General features: G+C 34.4%; 1 long non-coding RNA gene across 1 annotated transcript in view; it reads left to right on the forward strand.

The window, feature by feature from the left end:
- The window catches only part of LOC136996899 (uncharacterized), a 34,708-nt gene extending 30,517 nt beyond the window's left edge, over positions 1-4,191 (forward strand). The window contains exon 3 of the long non-coding RNA XR_010891101.1: positions 113-4,191. This is a non-coding gene — a long non-coding RNA (uncharacterized lncRNA). The remainder of the gene's footprint in view (positions 1-112) is intronic.
- Positions 4,192-7,708: the final 3,517 nt, after the last annotated feature.

Raw genomic sequence — 7,708 nt, forward strand, 5'->3', positions numbered from 1 at the left:
TCTCTATGCTTGATTCGAGCAACATTCGTGTCTCTTGAATCTTGTCTCTGCTTCTTTCTCTCTGCGCTTGATTCGAGCAAAAGAATTTTTAGCAACCCTATATATAATTTAGTGGAAGATCCCAAGCTAGTCGAGCGCAGGATCGCTTGCCAACGAAACTATTGGAATTGTGGCCTTCTCACAACAAGGCTTACTCCCGCCATCCGCCGGCCCTGCCGAACCGATCTCTCTTCTTCTCTCAGAACAAGCAGCGTACAATTCCCGTACGAATCGTCGCGGAGGGAGAATAGCCAAACGGGTGAAATATACTACTAGAAATAGTGGCGTAGATATCCCTAATTCTATTAGTTTAACTAGCGATAATAGCCATAATAACGATAATAATAGTGATAACGACTATGAATCCGTCTCTCCTCCGCCTACTTACGACAATCCCCCGTCCCCCCTGTCCGTGAAACTCTAGCCGACTATTTCCAAGAGCCGCCCGTTCCACCAACCTCGAACCCCCCCCCGCATTTACGTCCTCCCACTCGACTATAATAACAACGATAGCGCCTTGAATAGAAACCTTTTTTTTTCCTTTTAAGAGAATGCTGGAGTGAAAACCGAACTCCGACGCGAAAGCGCCATCATTTCGATGGTACTAAAAATGAAAATGACATTGGGAGCTTTCCATCTAGGAGACACAGATCGACACTGTGTGACACGATCAAACACCGTGCTTGGATACTTGATGGAATGCGTTTAATTCTGAACTGTTCTAGACTGCTAGAGTCTGCTTATGTCTTTCCATGATATCTAGTAAGTTTATTTAATTGAAAAATTGGCGTACCAAGAGCATATTGGCATATTTAAAGTACGTACAAATCAAACATAACCATTATTAATTATTGTTTACGATCGCGATGAGTATAAATATATTTTGCAGATGGATAAAATGAAAATTCTCTAGAATACTATCTCAAAAATTGGCAGCCATGAACTAGACTCTGTGTTCGACTATGCTCTTCTGCTGTGTTGAACCGTGCCGTGGCGTGTCATTGTTGAAAAACACCGTGTCTAACACCGTGTCGATGTGTGTCGCCTAAATGCCTTGATGGAAAACTCCCATTATCAGCGTAGCCTACGGACCTACGCCGCGTAGGTTCGTGTGTACGCATTTGTTTGTAGTGGTAACTCACTACACTGACGTGTGGTCTGTGTACGTGTGATTGGATAGTTTGTAAACAAACGATGCTTGCGCTTGTTTCCTCCACTGAAATTTCGTTGCAAGGCTGCAAATGTCCGAGAAGACATAGGCGTATACAAGGTGCCAAATAAATATGAACTAAATATGACAAAATAATAAATAAAAAATATACATATAATACTATATATATCGTTGAAGAAAAATATCATATACTTTTCTTATTTTTATTTTTATGTAGTAAATACAAAATAACTAATTAATCAATTAATTAATATATACATATACACATATATTGAATAAATAGTTATCTTTATTTTGTATTTTATATGATAATGACTGAAATAATGAGAGTATATATCATTTTAGTTATATAAAATACAAAATAAAGATAACTATATTCAATATGTATATGTTAAATCATTCCGATTTAACTGTGAGTAAATTATACGAATTATTGAATATTACACTGCCAAAACTGGTGATTCAGATCCTCCGATTACAAAGTCGTTATGCTAAATACTTCAACCACAATCTGAATTTTACTTTTCGAAACCACGCACCGATGTCTGTAACTTTTGTTTTGAACATAGAAATAACGTAGGAATTAATGTTGAGCTGGAAAAACATAAAAAAATTGTTGAAAATTATAAAAGTTTAAAAAAGACATGCTATCAGAAAAGAATGTTTTGTGCCTTAAATTTGATTTTAAGCAGAATTTGCCCTTACAAAAAATTCCAATTTCCGATTAATTTTATCGAAGACTCATTTGGCTACACATTTTCAATGTGCACGTTTTTGGCAAACACAAACGTAATTATATCTATTTCTTCATGGAAGGTAACTTGAAAAAAGGTGCAAACACGGTGTGCAATTTTCTTTTCGAGAACGAGAACTTAAATTCGATTATTATAATAAAATATATTTGTTTTCGGACAGTTGCGGAGGCCAAAATGAAAATTATTTGACTGTTTCTTTTTTATCATTACTGTCTAAGAAATTACAGATTGAAATACATCATGTATATCCGGTTCGTGGTCATTCTTATTGTTCTTGCGATCGCAACTTCGCAATGTACGGACAAAAAAAGAAAAAAATGGAAACAATAGAAACAGATGATGACTATTTTTGACTTATTGAAAGTGCGACATCCGTTTACCATAATCAAAGAATCGGAAGTAACTGTGAACGATTTTGAAACACTTATTCCAAAACAAGTAGACATTCCAAAAAACCTTCATATTAGAGACGCTGTAAAAATCACCTACTTCGCAAACGGCCACATTAATATATTTAATAGTTATAACGAAAAACCGATCATATCATACGTTCTGTCTTTGAATTCGATGACTTGCTAAAAACACAACCCGCACTGCCCATTGGAATAAACAAGGAAAAATTGAACGACGTGAAAATGTTGCTTCCTTATTTGAGTCCTAAAGGGCACAACTTTTTCAATAGTTTCATAGAAAAAGCTTTCATAAAAATATCATCTAAAACAGCTTTAGAAGAAGAATCTGGGAAAACTGTAAAAAAAAGATTCTGTAAAAACAAAGTCTGCGAAAGAAGCTTCTGACAATAACGGTAATGTTACGAAAAATTCTGCTAAGAAAACTGCAAAATAAAAGGTTCTGTAAAACATTCCCTTGGAAAAGCTGTAAAAAAATTACTGTAAACAAAACTTGTAAAGCTTAGTTTTATTGCATATAATAACCAAAAAAATGATTCCAACATAATATACACATTTCAGCATTAAAAAATATGATGAAAATATGTATTATTTAAAAAATAGAGTTAGTAAGCATTTAATTGAATATACATTATTCTATAAGGCTTTTACTGTAAAACACGGATTCTCATCAATTTTTCTCCATATACTATTGTCCTAGAGATCGCGTCTCTGGAATGTATGTGAAATATTTTGAAATAATAATAATAAAAGTATTTAATTAAGAAACCGTATAAATAATAGTTTGTCATTTCGATATTTTGTGGGGAGTGGGCGATTGTTCAAATGTATAACCATTAAAAAATCATTATAAAATCGAGTCCTGGAAAACCGAACGGCGAGTACGCTGCCTGATGCTCAGCGCTCACGAAGCTATCATTGGCGACGTCGCACGTTTTCTTATAAAATGCATATTTCCGCAAATTTTCAATGAATCGATCTGAAAATTTCCAGAAACCTTCCTTCAATAGTGAGGAACAAATGTCTCACTGGAAGTTGTTTCAAGTTCCCTCGATACTTTTTGTCGGCGAAACTAAAGAAACGTGGTTACCGACTGGCCTCAATTTGCAATTAATTATTATTAAACAATAGGCGATTTTCAGCTTCTTTATTGTTTTGTAAGCATCGCTAGACTATACTGCATGCGTATACCAAATTTCAAACAATTTTAACAAAATTTTGCCAAATTACGACAATTTATATCTTAAAATCTTATTGAATTTGGGGATAAAAATTTTTCAGTTTTTTATTTTTATTAATAAAAATAAGCATCGAACAAAAAAGCTGCAAATAAAAAAAAGTTTTGTCTTGTCATTTTCTACAAGCCTATATTTAAAAAAAATTAATTTTGCGACTTTCAAAATTTTTATTTTTTAAGACGTTTGGACAAAACTTTTACACGATTCTGAGCGCTGAGCGAGTTCTTTGATCCGCGCTCTCAATTATTATCAAATATTATGTTATTATTATTATAATTAATGATAACAACCAAATAATTTAAAAAAATGCATTACTAAATACATCTCACAAGTTTACCTAGAATTTTTTTTTTCAGTGTAGAAATATGCAATTGTATAATAATATATAGTTACGCTTCTATGTATTATATTTACTCCCGTAACTGTAAACTTTAGGAGATGCACACATTCTGCAAATTACGTTCGTACGAGGTTGCGTTCATTTCCTGCTCGATATCTTTTTCCATTTAAAAACGAGATAAAGAATTGATCTCACATCGGGGCATCGCTTTCACGATGCTTTACCTGTCGAACGAAGTAGCAGATGTGAGAAGAAGTGCACTGAATTGCAGAAACGGCTCATGCTTCCATCACCATCTTTTTCATAACTAAACACAGCTAAAACTCATTACAATAATTGCACCTTGTAGCTCGTGTTCGTATTTCGAGATGACACGGGCATCGATCCATCTAATTTGCGACGTTTCGTACCCAAGCGTGCGCACTTCGTATGTCAAAATTAGATCCTGCAATCTCCGATGTGTGTAGCGGCCAGAAAACTTTGACTCATGCACTAGAATTAATTAATGTCGCTACTGCACGCTGCAGTATTTTTCGGTATGCTAAACACAGCTGCGAAAGGCAACGGTACGTTTTCATTCATCACAACGAAACTGAATTACCAGTATTGGCAGGATGGTAACATAGAATTCTGTTGAAGCTGCGCGTTTCGTACAATATAAAACAAATAGATGAAAATGTAGAAAAAATTATTTTCGTATAAGTTGTGCACGACAGTTATATATGCATAAGATGAAAATTGTGCATTGTGGTTTTTTAGTACAACTTTGCTTCTTCTTTCAATGGAGATATAAGGGTAGTTTTTTTTACTTTAATACGTATTATTAGTCAAAAGCTTAATAGCTCAAATAAATATTCAAATATTTACCATGAAAATACTTTTCACAGCAATGATAGAATTCATACGAGAAAGTGTACCCACACGGAACAAAAACCTCTAATGGATATCCACTAGATGTTCATCATGGAGATTCGAAACCTCTATTAGATGTCCATGTAATCTCCTATAGATGTCTACTAGACATCCGCAGTTCCGCATTACATACACTGCCGGCCAAAAGTTTGGATACACCATTGAAAAACCAGATATTATTGAAACAAAAACTTTTATTAATATAATTTTTGTTTAAATAATCAAATAATAATACAAAAACTATAGATAATTAAAAAAAAAACAAATAAGTTGAATTTAAAAAATTTTTGAGACAAAACTTTTAAACTGCCTTTTCATCAAAAAAACCACCTTTCTTTTTGATGACTGCTTCCACAAGTCGAGGCATCCTTTTTACTAATTTATTTATTGTATCTCGTTCTATGAAAGACCAAGCATTTTGTAATTGTCGCCATAGCTCCCCAGCAGATGATGGATAGGAGATTCTAATTTTTCTGTCAAGCTCTTCCCATAGAAGTTCTATTGGGTTCAGATCGGGCGATTAAGGTGGCCAGACCATATTAACGATAACGCCATCAGCTTCTTTATTCTCTAAATACTTTCGGCAGAGGCGGGAACTGTGCTTAGGATCATTGTCTTGTTGTAAAATGAAGCCACGGCCAATTAGTCTGACACCGGAAGGTATTGCATTTCGAATGAAAATATTTTTATAGTTCTCTTTCCTCATAATACCATCGATTTTTATAAAATCTCCAATGCCATAGCCACAAAAGCAACCCCATACCATTATAGAACCACCCCCATGTTTTACCGTGGGCACAATGCACTGCGGCGTCATTTTTTCAGAGGTGTTTCTTCTTACAAAAATTCGTCTACGAGATCCAAAGATTTCAAACTTGGATTCGTCAGTCCAAAGTACCTGTTTCCACTGCTCTATCGTCCAGTTTCGATGTTGGAGAGTCCATTCAAGTCGTTTCTTCTTATTTATTGGACGGAGCAAAGGTTTTTTTACTGCAACACATCCTTTTAGATCGGCAATTCTTAAACGTCTCTTCACAGTTGTAAGCGATACTGGATTTTTTCGAGTTCTATTGATGTCTGCGCGGATTTCCGGTGCTGTTAAGCGTCTATTTCTCTTGCTAATAACTACTATATGTTGATCTTCCTGTCGGGTGGTTACTTTTGGACGTCCTGTGCGAGAACGGCTACGAAATTTGCAGAATGTGTGCAATCGATCATAAAACCGTTTTGGAGCATTTGCATAAGGCTGGATACACAAAGCAGCTCGATGTTTGGGTGTCACATAATTTGACGCTAAAAAATTTAATGGACCGAATTCCTATTTGCGAATCGCTGCTGAAACGAAACCAAATTGAACCATTTTTGAAAAGAATGATAACGGGCGATGAAAAGTGGATAACATACGACAATAATGTTCGAAAAAGATCAAAGCGAGGTGAAGCACCACAAACGATTGCAAAGCCCGGATTGACGCCAAAGAAGGTGATGCTATGTGTCTGGTGGGATTGGAAGGGAATCATCCACTACGAGCTACTGCCGCCAGGCAAAACAATTGATTTTGATCTTTACTGTCAACAACTAATGAGACTGAAGCGATCGATTCAGGAAAAGCGGCCAGAATTGATCAATAGAAAGGGTGTTGTCTTCCATCATGACAACGCCAGGCCACACACATCTTTGACGACCCGGCAAAAATTAAGAGAGCTTGGCTGGAAAGTTTTGATGCATCCACCGTATAGTCCTGACATTGCACCGTCAGATTATCATTTGTTCCGGTCTTTGCAAAACTCCTTTAATGGAGTAAACCTAATTTCAAAAGAGGCCTGTGAAAATCACTTGTCTCGGTTTTTTGCCCAGAAATACCAGAAGTTCTATACCGATGGATTAATGGCTCTAGCCGAAAAATGGCAGAAGGTCATTGATCAAAACGGCACATACTTAGTTTAATAAAAGATTTGTAAACAAAAATTGTGTTTTAATTATGCTCTAATTTGTAAAAAGACTTTCCCTAACCTTATATATAAACACTTCAGAGGTATACTATAATATGTTGAGTCACATAAATAAATTTTTCAGGAAAAGAATTTTTGTATTTGCAGACATAATATCGAATTTCAATATGTTTTAGAAAATGTGTGATTACGGAATATGATTTTAATGTGATTTAATACTGTTTACCTGGTGAATGTGTCACATTGTGACTTAACTTTATACAGTCACATTTCTATTTTCATTGAAAACATTTACCGTTGAATAAAAATTGGAGTATAGAGTCTTGTAATAATAATAACTTTTCGAAAAAATGTGATTTAACATAGTATACCTCTGAGGTGCTCATACGGAATGTTCGATATTACAGTATTTTGTTTATTGTTGTTTAAGCAACATTTATAATTAGAGTCCTGCATCTGCATAGAAATTATTAATAGATTTATTGATCAGATGATGCCTTGCTTTTCGGATAAACTTTGGGTAACTCTTATTCCACTGCATATTGAACAATTAGAGTATTTAATAAATCTGAAAATTTTACTTTATATGAGAATTAGTATTATTACTATCAATCATACACTTGTTTTTATCTAAAACGTTAAAATTTTAAATATTAAATTTTTAATTCTAATATAATTTAATAGTTTTGGAACTGTTTGAAAAAATAATGATAGTATTTGAGGATCCAAGGCCGAAGACAGATGAAAGTTTTTTTAAATTTCCTTTTATTGTTAATTTGCAAACGTTTCAGTCAAACTTTTGGCCATCTTCAGTACAAGATTTTGCTTAATAATATCGCTACGTCCTAAACTTGTTGACTTTTACATAATCGTATTCTTTTCTTTGTTTAA

This window comes from Linepithema humile, chromosome 7 (assembly GCF_040581485.1).
Source record: "Linepithema humile isolate Giens D197 chromosome 7, Lhum_UNIL_v1.0, whole genome shotgun sequence".
Taxonomy (NCBI): domain Eukaryota; kingdom Metazoa; phylum Arthropoda; class Insecta; order Hymenoptera; family Formicidae; genus Linepithema; species Linepithema humile.